This window comes from Triplophysa dalaica, chromosome 4, assembly GCF_015846415.1.
Source record: "Triplophysa dalaica isolate WHDGS20190420 chromosome 4, ASM1584641v1, whole genome shotgun sequence".
NCBI classification, from domain to species: Eukaryota; Metazoa; Chordata; class Actinopteri; order Cypriniformes; family Nemacheilidae; genus Triplophysa; species Triplophysa dalaica.
The window spans coordinates 21500223-21524641 of NC_079545.1; positions in this window are offsets into that span (position 1 = coordinate 21500223).

A 24419-nucleotide genomic window follows, 5' to 3' on the forward strand; every position below is an offset into this window, starting at 1 on the left:
TGCGCACAGCTGATTCCAACTATCACTCACGCCACCGGCCCCGCCTCACGGCTTCCGTCACGCATTCCTCGCTACAATAGGTTCTCAAGTTCAAACCCCATTCTGTCTCGACACCAAGTCTCACCCCCTCCATTAGGGAAAAGAGATTACAGTCGTAACAGAGACGTTTTGTAATACAAATTATTCCGGATATTTTGATATTGATGAGAATTCAGATTTGGGCTTTTGAATGTAGAGTTTTAGAACCAATTCTTTAGATAAAATCAACAGCTAAATGATTAAATGTAAATAACATTTCCATATTCAAGAGAAGGTTAAACCTTTCGAAAACATCACCGTGTGATTTGTCAGATTCAACATCTGACAAAAAGTGAAAAGTGAAGTGGTCACCCTTGGATCAGTCAACATGAGAAATCTTTACAAAGTATGTAAAAGCACAAAGGATGTGACAATGGGTATTTCATATGAACAGACAAATTGAGAATAAAAAACAGGACAAAATGAAAAAGACATGACAAGACGTGGGGGCAAGGAAAAAGCAAAACGTAAAAAAATATGTGAAACATCTGTAAATATCTGTAAAATTACAAGGATATCAAAACACACAAGCTCACAAAATGAGCACGATAACACTTCTTATGGGCATCTGAATCTGAGCACGAGAGGGCCGTAATACCGATCACTTTGTCATCACTTCAAAGAGAACGCAGCAGAACAGAGGTGACCATGAGACAGACCAGACGTCTCAGAATGAGTAGTGATACGGAACAGACGGGTTCATTATGACAGTCTCCCTGCAAGAGAAGGGACAAAAGCACATGCACAAGCAGCTGTCTGAAGAATCATCTGCATGACCTAATTGGTGGAACTAGCGATGTGGCCGTGTCTGAGGCTTTCGATGAAGTGGAAGCAAATCAGGCATCAAACGCCTTTGTGCGACATTGCAGGTGACCTGATGTCCGAACACGAGGGAGATGAGGCGTTATGATGGCTAATTATAATCACCTCACCTAACGCATTACAATCAGTATCGGCCAATGATTTGATCCGTGTGCGGCTAGCTGGCCTGGAACATGATGAGGAGAGCCTGATAAAAATTTGCCACTGAGCAGATTACAGACATGATCCCATTGGTATTTAAAGCTATTCATATGCATTTTTACTTTGGATGGACAATGTGTAATGTCAACCTAAAAAGAGCTTATAAAATGTCAATTGATTTTGTACATTAAAGGGGTAGGACACCCAAAAATGTAAATCCCATCAAACCCATTAAAATTCTGTCATTATTTACTCACCCTCAAGTTAATACCAATAATGGAAAAACAATCCAAACATGTCTGACCCTATATGAAAAAGTTATTGCCCCTTTGGTTAATCATGAATTAACTGTGATAAATTGAATAACTGATTTAAATTTCGCTAGCCACACTCAAGCCTAATTACTGCCAGACCTATTGAATCATGAAATCACTTAAAAAGAACATGCAACATCTCAAGAACTGCAGGCCTCTTTTGCTGCAGTTAAGGTCAGTGTTCATGATTCTATAATAAGAAAGAGACTGTGCAAAAATGGCATCCATGGGTGAGTTCCAAGGCGAAAACCACTGCTGACCAAAAAGAACACAAAGGCTCGTCTCACATTTGCTAAGAAAACAGCTTGATGATCCCCAAAACTTTTGGGCAAATATTCTGTGGACTGATGAGACAGAGGTTGGACTTTTGGAAGGTGTGCGTCCCGTTACATCTGGCTATCACAGTATTTATAAAAAGAACATCATACCAACAGTCAAACATGGTGGAGGTATTGTGATGGTCTGGGGCTGCTTTGCAGCATCAGGACTTGGACGACTGGCCAAAACACACCAGCAATTCCACCTCTGAATGGCTAAACAAATCAAAAGAATGGTTTTGGAGTGGCCTAGTCAAAGTCCAGACTTAAATCTAATTGAAATGCTGTGGCATGACCTTAAAAAGGATGTTCATGCTGGAAGACCCTCCAAAGTGGCTGAATTAAAACAATTCTGCAAAGAAGAGTGGCCCAAAATTCCTCCACAGCGATGTGAAGGACTTTCGCAAACGCTTGATTGCAGTTGTTGCTGCCAAGGGTGGCACAACTGGTTATTAGGTTTAGGGGGCAATTACTTTTTCACATAGGGTCAGAAATGTTTGGATTGTTATTTCCCATAATAAATAAAACCATCATTTAAAAACGGAATTTTTTATTTACTCTGGTTTTCTTTGTGTAATATAAAAATTGGTTTGATTATCTGGATCATTTAAAAGTGACAAATATGCAAAAAATCAGGAAGGGGGGAAATACTTTTTTCACGCCGCTGTAAAAAATTTGTTACTACCATAGTAAGGAAATTTATTTATCTTTTTTTGTCCTGTTGAACACAAAATTAGCTATTTTAAAGAATTTCAGAAAGCAAACAGTTCTAGGGCAGTCAAATATATATATTTTCCAAATATTTTTCTTTGAGTTCAACAGAAAAAAGAAAGTTATATAAGTTTGGAACAATTTGAGGGGGAGGAGGTATTCATGACAGAATATTCAGATTTGGGATCTCTTGTATCTCTTGTCCGCCCAGGTATATTAATGGCCACCCAAGTATATTTGTTATCCATTCCATTCCATTTTCTACCGCTTATCCGAACTACCTCGGGTCACGGGGAGCCTGCGCTTATTTCAGCGTCTTCTGTCTTTCCTGACTTGTTTGGTGTGAGTGGCGCATGGGCGTCCTCTTTTTTCCGTCATATGAATATTATGCTAATGAATAGATTTTGTGCATTGGCAACAATGAGATTAATTATAGTGTTGAACACTAATAATGAATCCAAACAGTTTTGTGGGATTTCAAAAGGCTGATTGGCTCTCAGACACCTTCCATGCGATCTGATTACAAATAGTTTTTCACATCGTCATTTACACCTGGAGTGACAAGTCTGTGCTTCAGATTTTATGCTTGGATTTCTAGGGAAAGTCTAGAAGAAGTCTCTACAATTACACTTGCAAGTATGAATAAAGATTATGTAAAGCATTTTTTTACTTTCGATATATTTACTTGTATATGTCTTTCTCTATGCATACACATAACACTGAAATCAGATGTAATTTAAAATGCGGTTCAAAACCTTATAAATCAAAAACGCCTGAAGACAAAACAAGTGGGTTTGCCAAATTCGCAAGTAATGCAGATCACCGTATTATTTTTCATGAGACATTGTGACTCAGCTTGCAGGAAAAACCCACACACCAATGAGTTTTAATTAATCACCCTCATATCAACAAATGTTCAAAGCTCAAAGCTTTAGACAAGAAGAGCTGAGGGCTTATAGCATATGGCTTTAATGAGTTGACTTGATGCCACGGAGATAAAAATGCCTAAGAGAGATTCCTGAAGAGAAAGAGAGCTTCTTATCTCTAAATACTAACATTCTCTATCTAAACAATTGAAGAATAATCTCTTATGATTTTATTAATAGTACAACCTTATGTGACAACAGCACTTTGTGAAGCCTCTCTAAATTCTGCAGTTAAGGACAAAAGTCGTATTTAGCAAGCCATTCTTTGAAACGAAGTTCCCGTCACAATGTTGCTTTATGTGATCCTCTTACTGGCTTTAGAGAATTCCACTAAAAACAGCAAAGACACCGCAAACATGATGAATGGATAAAAGTGAGGTCTAGTTAAACTATTATTAGGCTCTCCTGTAGCTCAGTGGTAAGAGCATTGCGTTCTATCCCAGGGGATGGCAAATACCTATGTAAAATGTATAGGATAAAGCAATGTAAGTCGCTTTGGATAAAAGCGTCTGCCAAATGCCTAAATGTAATTTAATGTAAAAAGACATGCTTTCATGTGTTCTCATAGGTCCCTGAGGGAGAAAAGATTCAAGGCTCAATCTAAAAAGCAAGAAAGAAAAATAACTGAGTGAAATTAAAAAATTAAAAGTTAGAAAACAAACGAAACAATGACACGGGGCGGCACAAAGAGAGGTGCACTGTATTTATAGATATAAAGTAGAATGGACTAAAATGTGTATACTGGACTGAATACAAAAGTATTAAGGAACCAAAGAGCTAAGATTTACCAAAAAATTACCAAAGAAAGGGAGGACTATGGAGGAACAGGATCCCATAATGTCATAATAACAAAATTCAGTGTTCACAAGAAACACTTTTTATAAGAGGACCTTGAATAAGATTATTATTGAGCCATGAGTATGAAAAAATGATATCACATCAAAGCACCATACCTTAACAGGTTCACGGTGACGCGTCTAACATTTGTGACCTCATGCACATAAAGACTTAATGGTTAGCTTAATTGATCTGATCTATTTGAGAATTATGGGATGTATGTGCTATGCATAGCCTTATGTGGGCAATGTGCTTAATAACTTAACTGTACTGAAAACAGAGTAAAACTAGCTTGTGTATGTGTGTGACATGATTTCTTCACCTTCTCATTCTCTCCAAACTGTATATATAAAATCAAGAAATAGATGTGTTCAGCTTGTTAATTAATAAACTTAGCATTTTTAAGCCGTATGTTCCCTGTCGAAATTCTAATGAGGTTTTAGAATAGCAGTTTTGATTTATGAATAATATAGCCTGTATCTGGTTAACATTACTTTAAGAGCTTTCAGGTTTTGTTATAACATAAATTACACAGTCATACATTAAACATGAAATCTGAAATGTTAGGTGTACATGTTTGATTTTGAAGATTTGAAGTACTTATTATTTCTAAATCTTTAGAGGAAAAAACTACCGAGTGTTCCTTAAGGATTTCCTGTTGTGTACCAACACAATTACAGGTGAACATTTGTAACCCAGCATGGATGTAATGAGCGCCAGCTATACCTGTAGCGGTCCCCACCACTCCTTCGGCTATTTACTCGCACCTGTTGATCAGACTCTGTAATTATTGTTCTTCTGTGTCCAAGTTCACCGTTTCATCATTTCGAGTCCCTCATTAGTGAAGAGAGGGTAATTTCTCCTATGCACCTACACACCCACACAGACACATTCATATGGAACACACACACAGCTGCCAAACAGGCAATTTAGGAGGTAGGAGACAGGAAATTATCCACAGAACTCATCAGTGGGTGCCATTGTGATAATAGCGGCTCCTAACACCGAGTAGCACCAAAAGCAACACAAACTCTCAGAAAGAAAGACCTAGAAAAGCTGCCTTCTGAGGTATCGCAGGGGAACTCCAGACACAATAGCTGTTCCAAAAGCTGGGCAACGTATTTATATTGCACCAAGCTATTGAAAAAATAAAAACAAAATGGTGGACAAAGCAGGAAGTATAAATAATTAAGTACCTAAGGACAAGATTTACTAACAGCTTGTGGCATCCCAAACACCTCGTTGTGTGTAAAGAACTACCGCCGGTATTTACTAAAGACACGTAGTGAAACTTTGCGCTGAAAAGGTGTGGACACCTCACCACATATGCATTTAAAGGAGTTTCCTCTTCAGATGCAAACTTCATATGAAAAGATTATTTAAATAAATCCTGAAGTCAAAGGATGACAAACTGTGCAAAGTCGAACCTCACAATCGTGGTTTTGTTTATTTTTACCCAAACAGTTATAGATTGAGTTAAAGGTGTTCCTATGGCTCAATGGAAGAGCATTGTATTAGCAGTGCAAAAGTTTGGGGGTTCAATTCCCAGGGAACACACATACTGATAAATGTGTAAGCGTCTGCCAAATGCACAAATGTAAATGTATTAGCACTTAGCAATTTTAAAATGCTACATATGAAGTAGGGTCGTAACAATACATCAATATGGATAAATGCATTGATACGATTCATAGTGATATGATGCATTGATTCAAACAATGTGCATTTGTTGCTAAAATGTATTTATTTTAACATTCATAAATACTGTATCTACATACTGTGCAAACATCAACAATGTTTTGCTAATAACAGTAAATGAATGATATGACAGAAAGACAGCACTGTGATTAATTTATTGTGCATCCCTAGAAAATGTACTGGTTATGTTCTGACGGTACTTCATCCGTTTATTTTACTGACATTTTCGTTGATGCTAAAATGTAATTGAAGTGCAAAATTTAAAGCGGTGGTAACATGCTATTTAATGCATTCTGACTGCTTTACTCTGGTAAATGAGCTGGCTTCTCAAGCTTAACATGGTCAACTTGTCAGAAAAACAATTTGAACATATGACATAGTGTTTCTGTGATCGATTCACTCCGCAAGGGTTCCTACAGGTTTTGAAAAAAAATTTCCGAACATGTATTCCCGTTTCGTAACAAGGGTTCTTAGTCTCTTATCGGCCAATTCTCCCGGAAAAGCACACCCATGCATCATCCAGCGAGTGAAAAATATTGTCCCCTATTTCAACAGAATTTTTTTAAACTGCACCCCTATAACTGCACCCCTAGAACTTCCGACGGACAAAAAGACAAAAAAATACAGGCAAAGCAGGGAGAAAACAGGCCTGAATACCGTATGAGGTACAGTGAAAGACATGAGGTGACTGGATAACAGAAGCAGCTTGCTGATGGCTGTTGAGGACAGATGTCTCGGAGAGCAGATGCTTTAGAGAAAGCAGCCATTCATCTCCTCTATCTTTATCCCTCCTAGTGTTCTCTGCCTCTCTCTCCTCCAACATCACTTTCTTTTGCACTCTTGCACAGTTTTTCAGCGTGTCAGATGTTAAAAGGATAGTTTGACATTTTGGCTGTTATTCATCACAGAATGGCTCACCATTTAGCAGAAGCTTTTCATCCAGAATCACTTACCCTACTGATTACAGAAACAGTTTATTTTCTTGAATAACTTCAACTCAATTTTTTTTTGCTGTGGTTGGATGATCCCTCGGCCAACTCGGAACCCCAGGTACTGCCATTCCGCCAATCCCAGATGGCACTTCCTCGGGTTTGCGTTCAGCCCCGGCTTCCTGAGGTCTACCAGTACCTTCCACAGTCTGACCAGGTGTTCCTGCCAGCTACCTGAGTGGATGCTTGGGGCACTTTTCGAATTCCAAAGAGCACGTACGGGAGCATGAGGTCTCAGTCGCGCCCATCCTCTACCCCCACCCGCTGTAACATCCTTTTCAGAGTCTGATTAAAACGTTTGACGGGCCCGTCTGTCTGGGGTTAGTTGACCGATGTCCGGAGTTGTTTCACCTTCAGGTGGTTGCAGAGGTCAGCCATCAGCCGGGACCTGTACGGGGTACCCTGGTCCGTCAGAATCTCTGTCGGGATTCCTACCCGCCTGAACCGAAGGAACATCTCTTGGGCAATTGCCTTTGAAGTAGCCTTTGGCATGGGGATGACCTCCGGGTATCGGGTCGCTTAGTCCACTAATACCAGGTTGTGCTCCTGACCCTGGGCAGACTTAGGCAGGGGCCCTACCAGATCCATGCCATTGCGCGAGAAATGCACCATGATGATGTGTAGTGGATCCAGAGGACTGAGGGGAGGCGGAAAGGGAGATATTCGTTGGCAGGTCGGACTGCTCTGATTTCCGTCGCTAGCCCAGGCCAATGGAACCGGTCTTGGATTCTTTGGATGGTGTTGGGTTGGTATGTGCCAGCTCCATGACTGTTAATGTCTTTCTTTTAGGGCCAACCAGTAGAGGATTTTTCTCTCCCCCGCCTCTGGGAGACACAGTATAATAGACCGTTCTTCATCACGAAGAAACTGCTGGTTCCAGCAGTTTTGTAGTCGGTCATCTTCCAGTTGTTCCTGACCAAACGAACCGTCCCCTGTAATTTTCTGAAAGAGATCATTATAGAGGTCATTGGAAGAAGCATGACACTCACCCCCCTTTCCGCTTTTGGTGGCCATCCGGACAACAGGCGGTGAAACCCGGGCCAGTCACGTCCTAGTAGAACGGCCACGGGGAGATCGGGGACCGCTCCTACTTTCAGCTGCCAGGTTCCTGGATCTGCTGCAATAGTGATTCGGCAGCCTGGGACTTTGCGGGTGTCTCCGTGTACACAAGTTATGGGGAGTTTTGACTCTTCCTTGGGTCGAGCAGGAAGTATGTTGATTCGCACCAGGGTAATCAAGCTTCCAGAGTCGAGCGTGGCCCCAACCCTCCATCCCTTGACTGGAGCAGCTTCTGTCAGCATTGGTTCGTCTTTCGGGGAGGCCACCGGTGGTCTATAATCTGATCGTGAGGTGCTTTCTTGCGGCTGCCACATAGAGTTCAACCTCCTGTGTTGAGGCACCGCTCTCTCTCCTCCATCCCGCAGCGAAGGTCGCATCTGCCAGCTCGATGGACTTTACCAGCTCTTGGAGCATTACGGGGTTCCGCATACTCACTGGCCCCCTAAATCGGCGAGATAACGCTCTTAAGAGACGATCGATTACGACTCGTTAGGCCACCTGAATTGCAGTGAGCTCAAAGGCGAGTAGCCAGAGTTGAGCAATCCGGGTTAGTTGGGCGACAACTAACCACCGGCGACAACCCCACCCTTGCAAGGATTTCCTCTTTTAGGAGATCGTAATCTTCGCTGTGGGGAGGCTGGGGGGAAAAATAGGCACGTTGGGCCTCGCCGGTTAAAAATGCTCCGCTCACGTTTGTCCCAAGTTTCTGGGCTGACGACGACCTCGAAGGTATGGAAATATGCATGGATGTCATCTAGCTCTATCATCTTTGTGAGAAAGTGAAGGGTAGTGGAGCGTGCATCCGGGAGCGGCACTCGTGCGGCAATTGCGCTCAAACCCTCAAATGCTTGTTTCACTCTTTCCTGTCGACAAGCGAGCTGTTCCGAGAACTACGTCTGCTTCATCAGAATTTCGGTGGGTCGTCGCATAATCTCTTCTATCCTGGCCATCCCACAGCGTCAAGAAAGAGAAAAAGAGAGAGAGTGAGCTCTTTAGACGCAACGTCACTGTGTTGGAGTAAGCGGGCGAGACCGTGGTTCGATCACGTAGCAGATCGGGAGCATATAAGAGAACCAGCGACGGTCTGGACGATCCCACGTGATACGAGAGGATGGAGCTCATTAATAATTACTCACTGGTCTCGAACCACGGTCTCGCCCTGCCTACTCCACTAGTCACACAAAAAAAGTTAATTCCAGACAAGAATAGTCAATTTAAAACCCCGGAGGGTGATTTATTATAGGACTTTCAAAGACCCAAAGGTGAGTGTAGTGGAGTAGGCGGGGCGAGACCGTGATTCGAGACCTGTGAGTAATTGTTAAGGAGCGCCAGCTGTGCGCGCACCGGTGTTGAATCACGTAGGAGATAAGGAGCATATAAGAGAACGAGCGACCGGACCGTCGAAGAGAGAGGACCGGGCCCGAACATGTTTGTATTTGTATTTATGTTTTGTTCGTCGACGGTCGGCCGTGAGGGGCCGCAAGCTGTTATTACTTTATTAAATGTTTAAATGTCTTCCGGTTCCCGTCTCCTTCCTTCCCTACTTTTAACCTTTTCTACAGTGAGTTTGAGGAATCTGTGGGGAAGTGGCTCCGTCTGTACCTATGGGAAATGGTATCTGTCAAGGCCCGCTTATCCGGGGGGCACAGTGAGCTTGTGCATGTATGAGGAGCCGTCGTAGTCTCCTGCTGATTGTCATGCGCTGTTTTCTGCAATGGGGAAAAACATGCAGACATTAGATGTCAGCCGTAAAAGGACAACAAGTTCACCCTTTCCTCTTCGGTTACTGTTTATAAAGGGTGAGTTGAATTGAGTGCATATGGAGGCGATCAGCAGGTAAGCTGGCTTGATTACGCCGTTTCCTTGGCGATGCTGATGCACACCACACTATATTTATATTGTATTAGAATTATAGCACTTTTTCTAATGTTGAAAGATATATTTATATTGTAAAGTATTGAAAATTGGGTTCTTATCATATTTGTGTTTTTTTTTGGTGAGTTTCAGGGGGCTAAAGCCTATCCAGCATCTTGGGCCACAGGTACACCCTAGGAAGTATGGAAGGACAATATAAATTATTATATATATGAAATATAATGTATTTTCTAAATAGTAAAAACTAAGTCATGTATAAGATTATCCACTCTAGAAACTAGATGGCAAAGTAAATAGTGTGCTGAGAAAGTGCACAGAGTACAGACCATCATTCGGGATGTCCTTTCCGTGTTAAATATTTTTATGACAATCCCCTTATAAATATGAACAAGATGGCACACAAACCTCTGCGATGATGACCTGTGTTTAAGAATTGTAATTAGTCAAGGTACTTCATTAATCCCCACTTTTCTTTCCATTTTACCGCTCATCCATCCCTATCTCTCCACTTCAATTTCCCCTTCATTCACCTCTTCAATCTTCATATAAACTCTATTACTCTCTCTCTCTTCCTTCTCCTCTCACTCATTCCCTCCACTGGTCTGTCTCCATCTATTCCTTCCCCTCTGTCTCTCCCTCCATCAATCCATTCTCTGGACATGTAGTTAAGCAGCCAAGGCCTATTTCACTCTGCAGGAAAATGGATGGACTCGCCTGGGTATACAATAACCGCACCCATTATTAGATCTCCCCGCACTGGAGGGTTTTGGTTCGCATCCCGATTCGAAGGCTCTACCCTCGTTAGCGTTATTCCGAGCAAGACTTGAAATGGACCGGCCAAAGTGGTTTCCCAGCTCATTAGGGACACGGCCAATCGAAGAACCAACTCAGACAGGGCAGCATGACATGCTTGTTGGATTCAGCCCTTGGGATAAAATGAAACTGGAAGTGCGTTTTGTCTATGGCTTCAATGGGCCTCTTGTATTATACGATATGCCAAAGACATAGGGATGAGCAGGGGATGAGCATCAAGTATACTAATAAAACTAATGTCTCACAAAGCCAACACACAGCCCCAAGACAATTGTACATATTTCTAATTTCCTCTGCAATGTTTTAGCAAAACATGTCTCTTTAAATGATATTGAGTTACAGCTAACGTTATCCTCCTATATATACGGTACATATACGTCAATTCAGACTGTTGATAAATATTGCTTACATCGGCAGCTTTGTCTCGTTCAGATGGTCTCGATACTTCTTGAGAAACAACTTTGAAGCGAATACTGCTTGTACTGTCCCAGGTTGATAAAGCACTCTGCACTTGAAGTGATTCGCACAAACAAGCAGGATTTTACTTATGGTTTCTGATGGATTTCCACAAAAAATAAAATAAATGCACTCCAGTCTCTTCCGATGTTGGGACTCTTGCAGCGTCTAAATTACATTTTGCATGTTTTCCACAAACCTTGACAATGACAATCGGTTTTGCCAACATTTACTTTATTGGAAGTGTATTTTTAACAGTAATGTCAACAATGTATCTCCTGACATTTTAAATTGAACTTAAAGACTATTTCCTGAAGAATCATGTTTTTATTAAAAATAAAATAAAGACAGTCTTTCTTGACCTGACATATTTAACTGTTAACACTTTAATAATGGCAAAACATACTATTTAAAATCTACATTATTTATAAATGTAACTATTAATTTCTTTTTAACATGTTTTATGAACATTGAACCTGTTGTTCACAGCATTAGAGCAGCAAGGAGTGGTTTTACAAAACAAGTGTAAAACGCACGAAACGAGAGCGAGTCAACCGTTTTTAAGGGCAGCATTTCCTCTACAACATACTGCCCAATAGAGATGCGCGGATAAGATAAAATGTCATCCCAAAATGCCATTCTTGAACCACTTCGCGTACCTATATTTTCTGCCTTTTATTTCTTTTTAATTCTCATTTTTAGCATTTCTCTCGGATCTGTTTCGCCTCCATTTCTGCTTAAAGAAATAGACAGTCCTCCACCGCCGCCACGCGCTTATTTCTTTTAATTAGGCTACTTTAAATTAGCGCCTGATGAAAAATGCAATTAAAACACATTCCTATTTTTAGAGAAATGTTGTTAATATTGTATATGATATCATCCACCCGCAATTAATCTGAATGTATTTTTTTATTACCTGTCCCGCGGATTTAACCGCCATCGGCGCATCACTACTTCCCGACCACTTACTGGTTTTGCACCAAAGTCCAGTATTTGTTGTTTTGGTGGTGGGGACCTGCTGCTCTCTGCTTTGCACCACCTGGTGGGACTTGCTCTGTAAATTGGACTGTGCAGTGCTGCGACTCCAATTGTTTCTTCAAAATTGACGTAGTGTTTTTGTAGCAAGATAGCACTTTGTCGCCAGCACAGAGAACTTTGTGTCGCTGTGTGGTAGGGGCTATTACACGTTAATTGTCCTCATGCTGAAAACGTGACTTAGCATAATGCTAGGTGACTTCACTCCCTGACATAGATACAACAAACTGTTAATATCATTCTATCAATCATCACAGTAATGTGACTATTTTTTTTAATCTCTTTCTTCTTGAATACTGCCCACTTTTTAAAAGACAGAGACTGTTTTTATTCAATAGCTGCTAATGGCACATTTAAAATATATATTCTCTCAGAATTATGCAAAGCTTTCATAATTTTTTAAGTGTACTGTTCTTTGTAAAACCCCACTTCAGAAGCCCAGAGGATTTGAATTAAAGTTTCTGTATTAAACAGTGTGAGTCATAAAGTAGAACTCACCTAGACAGCCATTTTGAATTGCGTGCATTAATTTATAACATGACATTTCATAATTAGTTTTGTTGGGTCTTGTACGCCATACTTCTGTTGAGAGTTGTTTAAGTCTGTCACAGGTAATGAATGATCTGCTGGAAATAAAAGATGATCACAGGCACCTCTATTGTAGGTAGAGCTTGGTTCGCATAAAAAATACAACCGAAAAAGAAAAAAGAAAAATAAACTAACCAGATTTGATGATGGATAAAAGAAAAAGACAGAGCAGTAACAGTGCTGTTTGATCAGTCATCACACACGCTTTATTCCTGATGGACTGCAGCATGGATACTCGGCCTCCAGAATTGTATGGAATTGTGCAGTTTGTTGCCAGGATACGTCAGCTCCTTGTGTGTTTGTATTCCGAGCAGGTGCTCAATAGCTCACATTTTGTGTGTGTGTGTGAATGCATGTGTGAGGGTGAAGAAAAGGTTCAGTTGAAGATGTTGCTGCCTTTTGTTAAATACAGCTGTATTAGCCCAGTACAATCAGCACCTCAATATCGATTTTTTTTCTCTGATGTCAAAAATGTGCATTTACAAGCCTGTCCTCTCGATCTGACGTCAACCTATCCTCTATCACAGGGGTGGCCAACCTGTCGATCGCAATCAACTGGTCGGTCAATCTTTGAGACTTTCCATGTCAATCCCGAAAGTAATTAAAAATGAATAGACAAATATATTTTGCCTGATTTATGTTTAGTTTAGCAAGCGAGTCTCTCTTTCTCTTTATCAGCGGTTGTATATTTTCCTGCATGAATCTTTTCATGGCTGTGTAAATAACGATTTCCTGCGTGAGTTTTTAACACAATCGTTGTCATTAATCACATTCTGTGTGATGCGCAACTGCAAAATGACTCGCACATGCATTTTAATGTTGAGGTCACGTAAAAGACAACAGTCTCTTCACATATAATAGTGATTTGTGAATGATCCGCAGGTCTGTCAGTGATGGTAAACAGCACTGTTTTCACTATCTGATGTGGCAGATGAATTCCCTGCTGAAATCCCATTTATGTTATCATTTAGCCTAATATGATATTCCATGCCTTGTCAGACCTTCTTTGACTATTAGGTGAAACACATAATTATTACAAAGACATTATTAGAACATTATTATAAAATAAATAGAAAACTAATTTCAAATGAACGATTGGTGTTGTTATTTAATTTTTTACAGCATTTTGGAGTAAACTCCAAATCAATGAATAATAAATAACAAATCCTTAAATAGTAAATACATAAATAATTGTCTTGTTAAACTAAGACAGCTTAGTTGTATCTGAGAAGTGGAACAACGTATTTCAGGTAATTCAAATAGGCCTACAATCATTGGCTAAATAAAAGGTCTCAAGCTGAAGGTTTAATCTGGGCTGTTTTTATTTTCAACTCAGGTCCGGGATCTTGGTCTCAAAAAGGTTGGTAAATAGGGATGTAACAATATTGTAGATGTCGTGTTATCGCAATAGCAAATTGTCTCAATATTATTGTGGTCACATGTCATACCATTACTCATATCAGTTACAAATGTTAAACAGTGTTCGGGGATGTCACTTCTGCTAGTAATTTGTTACAAAACCTTTTAACTCATTCTAAAAACTTGCATTATCTCCTAAAAATAAAATATTGTTCAACATTCTACAGCTGAGTTGCTGACGGCAGGTCTATATCAGATGCAACACTTCATGCAACATTTAAAAAAGGAACAAAAATTCTTAATAACATGGCAAAAATAACCTTTTCTAATATATTGTGATGTCACGTCTGGTGGACACAGTGTATGTTCACTGTATGTGAGTGGAAACTGGCTACTTTAAAACTGTTTAGCAGGTTAAGGCAGTGGTTCTCAAACTTTTTCGTTTTAAGGCCCCCTTTGTGTAGAGTCCATCCTTTGCGGCCCCCAAAATCAAGAATTTTAATTAAACAAAATAAGTATTTAGTTTAACAATGCTGAAACATCATTTCTTTGGGATGTTGATCTTATTTTTCTGATGTTTGATTGCACAAAATACATTTCATAAAATGCCACAAAATCTGTGGCCCCCTGGATCCATCTTGAGGGCCCCCAATTTACCGAAGGGTTAAGGTGCATAAATGTTGTTAATGAGCTGTCATTCTTAAAGGAATTCGTTCCAAAGAACGAAAATACTGTCATGAATTATTCACCCTCAAGTTGTTCCACAACCTTAAAGACCTTAGACCATCTTCGGAACACAAATTAAGATAATTATGGTACAGTCAGATGCTTTTTCCCCCCAATAGACAGGAACGCAGCTTACACTCAAAGCACAGAAAGTTAGTTAAGACAATATACAAAATTTCCTCATGGACGTAAGTTGAAGAGTGACGCAGAAGAGAGGAAATTGTTGATAATGTTGTTCTCCTTGTTTTACCGTGCTTGTTTTATTCTCAACGCTTCATAAAATAAAAACTATGAAAACTATCTTATATGGTTATCTGAAGATGAATGAAGGTCTTACGGTTGTAGAACGACTTCAGGGCGAGTAATGCATGACAGAATTATCATTTTTTGGTAAACTAATGCTTTGCAATTAAGTTATTCATGAAAACATCAGTGTTAATCCTTACTATAATAAAGTGGTTTTCAAAATGAAATCGTGTGTAATGGATAACTGACTCAGAAATTTGTATTTTTGGTATGGCTGGTGCATATTTTAAGTTTTTGTATTTTATCGGGGATCATTGCGAATTCTGATTAGCAATTGGACAGGTTTTGTTATGCAGACCTGGCAACATTTTATTGATTTAATCAATAAAGCATAGACTCACTAGCTATCTTTAAAAATTCCCTCAGGTACCACTCCAACAATAAATGTATGCATATCAGCTACTATATATGCACTGCTGTTCCCTAATTCCCATTAAGTAATGATTCTCTGGTGTTATTTCAACGTTTTCAAATTTCAATGAAATAAGTCAATATAAATAATCAATAGTATTACTCCAGTTTTCCCGGCAGTCATCACAGTGTCAACAGAGTTCGAGTGCGGCTGCAGCTCATGTCAAAATTAAACGGCCACATCTTGTACTTCCTCTTTGAGAAACGGCAATGCTACCATTTTCTCTTTAAAGCATTGGGCTCGAACTCATTCACACTTTAGCACTGCTGCAGCGTTTTGTATGTTGAGTGACGCTGCGTGTTTGCATTATAAGAGTGGAGAAACATAACATGCACACTGGACAATAATGCCTGCTCATAAGTGTCAGCCAGACACAAGGCGGGTACTCGCATGTAATGCATACACACATTGCAAGTATGGTTGGTGTTAATGTTTACTGCATTGCTCCTTATCAACCATGTGTGAATGTATACGCTACATTTAATTCCATTCCCTCACATAAACATTACCCTTCATATGGCTGGATTGTCAGAACAGCCGTCTGTACTTGTGAAAAATGCAATCGCATGGGGAAATGGTGCATTAAGCATACAAATAACGGCAGAATAACCAATGTCGTTTTTTTTCACCATCAAGTTGATTTTACAGATTAAAGCTGGCATTTCTGTGACCAACTAGCAGCTTATAATTTTAACGTGTCTTCACTGCAGTGAAACGAGAGTGACATAAAGCACAAGCTAAAGAAAGCAATATACAGTAACAGAAGTTGTATTCACCGTGACAGCTGATAAAATTGAGGGATTTGTTTTGAAACAGCAGGGTTTTTATAATGTGGAGGTTAGATGATTTTGTGCCCTATTTGAGTAATTTTGCTTAACTTGTGTCTTTCTCTGTCACCCTCTGGCTCACGGTGTGTTTTTGTGTGCGTGTGTTTACAAGGTATGGATGTCATGCTTCTCATTAATGTAGCCTGCTTGTCGGTTACTTGATGTGCAGATTAACATCTTCACTTGCAATTGTGTTTTAGCTGGTTGGAATTCAACAGCAACATTTATTGTGTGCGTGAAGGAGAGTGTCTTAAAACAAATTTGACTTCTGGCCTCTCATAACCTGGATCACAAACACACACACACACACCATCGTCTTAAATCTGCCACATTAATTTTATCGTTCTAGCAAGATTGCATGCCGCCTATCACACGGGAAGTGGAGAGAACAGCAGATTCCTTCTTCAATGAAAGCTTTTTGTAAAATTCTCATGACACTAACTCCAAGTGACTGACTGTTCCAATGGAAATCCAAGTTATTTTCTGCTGCTGTGCCTGCCAAGAAAATAGATCATAATATCTGATGGTGGAAAAAATTAGGAAACTGATTTGGATTTCAAATATATATTGTTGGAGTTCTCAGCTGTGTAATGTGATGGTAAAAGTGCGTCCTAAAATGAAAATATTTTTTTTAATCATATTAACACACCAAAAAGGGCAGAAGAAATATCACATATTGTACTGTACGTACGGTAAATCATACTATCTTTCTGATTGAAATCGTGATCCCACTCTCTACAAAAGAGCATTTTGCGCTCAAAAGTATACCCAGACAACGATTATATATGTTGGTGGATGACATGTGTATCTCTAGTTATGCTACAGCCAGTAGCCTGATAGAAAATAAATACTGAAATATTTATGAGTCATGGAATCTTAGAAAACTCTGTTGACTACAAATAAGCGGTCATGGCAAGAAAAAAACAGAGGACATGTCAGGAGGGGTAAGCAAAAACAGAAAAATAAACAAATAAGGAGGCTGATTAGTTGACGATGAACTGGATTTCAAGGTGCCGAATAGAAACAGCGCTCATTAGAGAGAAACATTGGGCTAAGAGGCATAAAAGCTTGCAATGTACATATCAATCTGAAGAAAAATATAATCAAGCCTCACTTTATAACTGTGTAGCTTGCGCTGAGGCTTCTTTGTGATGAATCAAACGATGGCAGTGTGCCGCCTTAAATAGAAGAGCTATTTGCATTCCACAGGGCACTTGGCCAGTGCATTGAACTGGCGTGAGCCTAAAGGACTTCACAAGGGTCCAGAAGGGGGAGGAGTCCCACATGGTAATGTTGAGTGAAGCTGTGATGGGGAACTGTATTTACAAGGTTTCTTTACTGTATTTTACCAACGTCTAATGTTTAAATTCTGTACATCACATCATGTGGAATACAGTTCTCATCTGATATGCTTGATGTAAAGAAGGTGTTTCTTCCACTTATCGTTCTGTAAACAAAACGTGGAGAGAATGTTTAAAAGTGCTTTTGCACGTGACCTTTCGTAACGTTATAATCGGTTTTAGACTAATGGCCAGCTGACGAAACAGCTTTTAGGTTTATAACGCCCTTAGCTGTTATAAAATGCACAAATGCACTGTAACCCATTGCTTCTATGGGCTTGTTGCTTTAATTTACCACATCTTTAAATAGCACACAGTGGACTTCATGTAAAGAAACTGAAAACCCACCGTCATTTTCAAATTCCTCATTGGTTCACTGTCACAACAACTGAATCAATACAGTTGCCAAATATTCACCGTCAAGTATTAAAATCATCATCCCATTCCTCTATAAGCAGTGGACAGAATGCTGATCTACTTTATAAGTGCTGTCGGTGTGTAAGTTCACATTCTGCTATAGGCATTATACGGTATCAAGATATAAAATATCAGCGGTGTTAAAACCACAAAAATTTCCTGTTATACCGTTCCTGCGGTAGTCGCAGTTTTTACTCGTCCTCAAAGACGGAAAATGCAGGAATCCCTCAGGTTGTGTTCAGCAAACTTGCCCCTTCCCCTCCGATTGGTGAAGGCAGTCACTGAGTGAGAGTCACCTGTGTGCAGGATTTCCCCATCGAAAAAGACAAAGTAAAAAAAAACACTGGCAACGTTTGGTAACAAATAGCAGCCGAACACCATGACTTCAGAGAGAGCGTCTATGCACGAAGACAGCCCAGAGAAACAGATATACTTCCGTTACGATTCCTATTTTAAACATAAACAGAGAGCTTCTTTGCAATAACTAATCACATAGTTAGGTGCTTTGAAAAGCATGAGTATTACTGTTGTGCTGGATATATTTTGAGCCGGGGTTTTTGTCGTAGGCCCCTGAATGAGGACTCAAATTGATGGGCCTACACGGGAATGGTGTGCTATGACTAAGCTATCGGGCATGGGGGTTTCAATAGGGGGGCAAAAAAACATTGTTTAAATGTCTTCCGGTTCCCGACTCCTTCCTCCCGGGTTTCGGCACCAATGTAATAAATCTCAAGTATGGAAGGAAGGAGTCGGGAACCGGAAGACATTTAAACAAACATTTAATAAAGTAATAATAGCCGGCGGCCCCTCACGGACGACCGCCGGCGCAATAACATTAACATAAATATAAATACAAACACAAGTTCGGGCCCGGTCCTCTCTCTTCGACGGTCCTGTCGCCATTGTTTCTTTATACGCTCCCAATCTCCTACGTGGTGCGAGGCCGGTGCGCGCACCACTGGCGCTAATTAACAATCACTTACCGGCCTCGAACCACGGTCTCGCCCCGCCTACTCTACTACATTGTTATACATAAAATATTAACTATTTCTACAGATGATAGAATTTCATCAAACGGATTCTAGTGCTGATGGATGTGCCTCTTTTCATAGGCTACCTGAGGACAATGGCCGCTCTGACTGTGGCGCTTATCCCTGCCTGGTCTTTGGTCAATATTAATCAGCGTCATTTCAACAAATAAGAATATCATACATTTAAGCTTGAAAAATGATCTGCGTGCACATGGGACTTTTTAACGTGGTGATGTGAATGGACTTGCTGCGCCTAACATAATTTAGTTGCTAAAGTTGTTAATGTGTACTTCAGGATGAAGTAATAACAAAGTCATGATCGAGGTGGAGGAAATTCCTAAGGCGGATGGCTTTTTATTTGCCTGGTTTAAGTTTTAACTAAACTGATTACATACGCTAATTCTAATAATAAAAAAATATTTCTAGAAATCCTCTTGTGACCCCACCTCACCCTCCCCACTTTGAGAACCCTTGTTTTAGAGGATAAATCTACAGGATGGGCTGGTAAGTGCTGGTAAAATGATCCGTGAAGTTAAACTGATCATCGATTACCACTCCCAGGTTTCTGGCCGTTCTGGAAGTTGTGATGGTCGATGAGCCTAGTTGAATGGAGAGGTTGTGATGAATCTTTAAGTTGGCCGGAATTACAAAATGTTATTTTTTTTGCAAGGTTCAGCTGCAGGTGGTGGTCTTTCATCCAGAGCGAAATGTCACTCAGGCATGCTGAGATGTGTGCAGAAACAGTCTGAACGTCAGGCTGAAAAGAGTTGTGTATCATCAGCATAGCAGAGATAGGAAAAGCCATGTTTCCGAAAGACAGAACCTAGGAATCTCATGGGATCATATGCAGAAAAGAGCAACGGTCCATTGGAGGTGCCAAGCAGCTGATGTGGCACTATCCTCTGGCTTGATCCATAAAATACCCCAAAAACACAAAACTACAAAAGGAATTAATTTTATTTGTTAGATGTAATACATATCTTCAGAATCCATTCCACTGCGAGGAACAGAACCAAATCAAGCCTTTATTTGGCGATCTTCATCTCCAACATATGAGCAGCCACCTTCAGCAGCAACACCGGCGCTGACGCACTCGTTACAAAATTCAAATGGTATATTGTTACTAAAATTGTAATTTTCCTGCATATTTCGATCTGTTACATTTTTTATATTTTGATATTCACTATTGCATAGGTTTAGGGTCAGGGGAAGGTTAAGGGGTCTAAAAATATAAATCGCTTATCAATACAATTTTTAAACAGACTGATACAAATTTCTTGATGAGATACAAGCTTTTTAAATATTTTATGGTTTTTAGCAAAAAATACATAGCAAAGTTTACATTTTATACGTTGTGATACATCCATTTTAATGTTTCAGCATTATTAACAATGTACAAAAATTTACATTTTGTGCTTGTAAACTTACAAGCAACAAATACCTACGTATAAACAATCAGACCAGGCTGAAAATGCATACACTGTCCCTTTCATACCAAAATCCTTATCTTATATAATATTATATTATTCTCAAAGTAGGATTCGTATGATTGGTATTGATATAAATACAGGGCCCTCCACTAATATTGGCACCCTTGTTAAATATGAGCAAAGATGGCTGTAAAAAATAAATCTGCATTGTTCCTCCTTTTGATGTTTTATACAATCAAATCTACAAAATTCCAACATTTCATCAAGGTAAAACAATTTGAAGTGAGGGGAATATGAGAAAATGTCTCTAATACACCCTGGTCACAATTATTGGCACCCTTGTATTCAATACTTTCTGAAACCTCCATTTGCATGAAAAACCGCAGAGTCTTTTCTTTTATGTCTGACGAGGTTTGAGGATATATGGCAAGTCATCCTAGTCCATTGCTTCATACAGAATCTCTTTAGATTGTTGGTGCTCTCTTATTTTCAGGTCATCCCACTCATTTTCTATAGTTTTCAGATCAGGGAACTGGGATGGCTATGGCAGGATCTTGATTTGGCATTCACACTTTTTTTGTTGATTTAGATGTTTATTTTTAACCAGTGTGCCGAAGGAAGATCTAACCACAACCCATAATAATATTTCTTGCAGAGCAAGTCAAGTTGTGAATTTTTTATTTGTTGGTATTTGATATAAAACATGATGCCATGTATCTGAACAAGATGTCCAGGACCTCTGATATAAAAGTAGGTTCACAACAATAAAAAGTTGGTGACATATTTAACTGTGGACATTTATTATCCCCATGTGCATCAAAACTATGTTGTTTTATTGCTGCCAATAAAACTCTTTTTCATTTCATATTGTTACGCTCCTCCCCCAGTTGAGAGGAGTAACTTTTAAAGAAAACTATTTATAACAACATAATTCTTCCCTTAACCCCCTTACTGACCAAACACATCAGAAAAAAATGTAAACAAAAAGGTTGGTACTCTCTCACTACAACTTCAAAGAAAGGGTCTGTATAAAATGAAGTACAATTACCTTTTACATATCAACATAGCTACTAACTTCGTTACAGTCACATCAGCATCTAAGCTTGGAGTTACAGACAATACACATTCCAGAGGATCTGAATTATTAACCAAAAAAGAGTTTGAAAGATCCACCACTTCCTCAAACCTTTTGGATTGGGTATGTGTAACTGCACAGACAGAAAATGCAGAGGCAAATTTCTCAGACAGGTTTAAAGCCAAGTCAGGAGATAGAGAGACTGCTCCTTCAAACAAGAAAGGTTGACAACCATCTCCCGCTACAGCCCTCACGTTACTAGGTGTTTGCCCAAGAGCAACAATTTTAGGCTTTGAAGCTGCACTTTTCTATTTCCAAGCTTTGCAATCCGCTTTGGATCGAGACAATAAAAACAAAGTCATTTTCCATTACAAAAACTGGGTGTACAAGTGTTTCTAGGCATGGCTAACAGATCATTCTGAGAGGATCATAAAACACATGGTACTTGAGATCTGGGAGATGAGGTTGAGGTGAAAACATAAGTAACTTTCTGCTCGTTCAATTGAATATTGATATTTGTGGGAATGCAGTTTTTTAAATCCTCCACCTAATGTATTATGGCTCCTGTATGAACTATCGCTTATTGCTCCTAAACTCTTTGTAAGTCGCTTTGGATAAAAGCGTCTGCTAAATGTCTAAATGTAAATGTAATGTAAATGTAAAAATAGTCAATGGTATGGTATCCCTAGAATGTCTCTATAAAGTTTCTGCTCAAAATACAAGACATACCTTTCATTACAATATGTTGAACATGGCCACTTGTTTTTAATCCGTTTTTGTGTGTGTCTCTTTAAATGCAAATGAACTTCTGCTCCCCTCCCTGTATGCAAAATATGAGTTAGAGCGCTTACACATGTGTTTTGGATGACATCAAGACAAGCAACATGCCGGAAAGCACAATAACGACTGTTAAGCCTTGCCCAACCAAAACCATACAGTAACTTCAATAAAAATCACCTTGATGCCTTGTTCACAAATACAAATTACATGGAAAAGACAAAAACATAGACAGAACAACATATGCTGACCATTTGCTGTATGAAATGTTGGCCGTTGCTGATAAATTATGTGCATGCATATTACTAACAGACATAAACATGGCATATGGATATAGGCATAAACATGCATTCAGAGAACTTGTATATGACAGAAAGTTATGTAAAGATCAGCAACCAGTTGTTACTACGTTGTTAGTAGCAATTTCTGTGTAACCTCATTGTCTTACAAATGTGAACTCGGTTTCTATCCGCTCTAAGTATTGTGGCAAGTAGGACATATGAGAAAACACTGAACTCACTCAAAGACACTGCTTTAACATTCTTTCGTTAAAATGAATAAGCTATACTTGAACAGACGCTTACTGAACGATATTCTTCTTTAAAAGAGAACGGGTTTTGGTTGTTACCATTTCTACGCAAAAATGGCGGCCTCAGAGTCGTTTTTTTTCAACGTTCATGAAAACTCGGCATTTTCTCTGTTTTTAATTGTTTTTAATTTTAATTGTTAATATATTAAGCCTGCATCTCTCTATACCCAAGGTTCCTTTTAAAAGAAACAGTTCAACCAAAAATCTTGTATTATTTATTTACCTAATCATTTATCTAAGTATTTATCTAAGATGCACATCTACTATCAAAACTTATTGGGCGTTACAGGAACAGAAGTGTATGTTTCAGTTGCATTGTGGTGAAAACTGAATTGCCATTTCGGATCATTTGAGAGCAAATGGCTCACATATCTTGTTCAGAATTGAAGCAGAGCTTTGCTGAGTAGATGTTTTGGGCCTGGGCCAGCTCTTTGTCCCTTTAGTGCAGAATGGACGTACAGAGTGTTCCACGGAGAGGAAATGTTATAGAGTCTAAGAGCAAAGAGGGTATCACTAAAGGGAGTTAAATGAGATCTCTTAAAACATATTTGACTATGCCAAAGTGTGTCTTCCTCTGCAATATAAGAATGCTGACTTGAACATCCCCTCTCTCTCTCTCTCACACACACACACACACACATGAATACATAATAACATGTTACCGGAACTCAATTGGTGTTGCTAGCTTTACCAAATTAAATTAATAAGCATGCCTTTTGAATCATTTATATATTTTTGGTTTTTATTCTGATTTGGATCAGCAAATTCAGAACTATCCAGAATATTCTGCAAAATCACTGCTCTTGTTGGTCTGTTCAATGAGAGCAGGTGCAAAACATAAAGAGGGAACGACACAGGCATACCATCCATTGGGTTTAACAAAGACTTTTTTGTCCACTACTGCATCAACAGGCTAACTTGACCATTTGGTCATTCATGGGCACTAATGCAAGTCTCTCTCTCACGTTGCTCATTCAGAGATACATTCACACTCAAACACTTCTCTCTCTATTTCTCATTGCTATTCCTCTATGATGCTCTTGACACCAAAGAATTACCAAGTCAATTTGCAGCGCTTATTAAAATACTCTTCCTCTTTGAAGGCAGAAAGAGAAGGGAAAAAAGAAGCTGGAGCGAGTTTGTTCTTGCCCTCCAAACCCCAGGGCATGTCTTTCCTAATATAATTGTTCAATTCACACAAAAAGCAACAAATAACTATTAACAAGGGTGACAGGACTGAACAGCTTCCAGCACAAAATTGTAGCACATTCACCTTTGACCTTTGCACACAACTATCTTAACCCAGGAGATAGCACTAATAGAGTAACAGAAGAGTTATTGTCCACTATGTGAAAATTTGGCTTTCAAAACTACATAACTTATGCTTCAAACTACTTAAGGGGTAGTTCACGCAAAATTTGTATTTCTATCATCATTTACTCACACCCAAGTTGTCCCAAAACTGTATAAA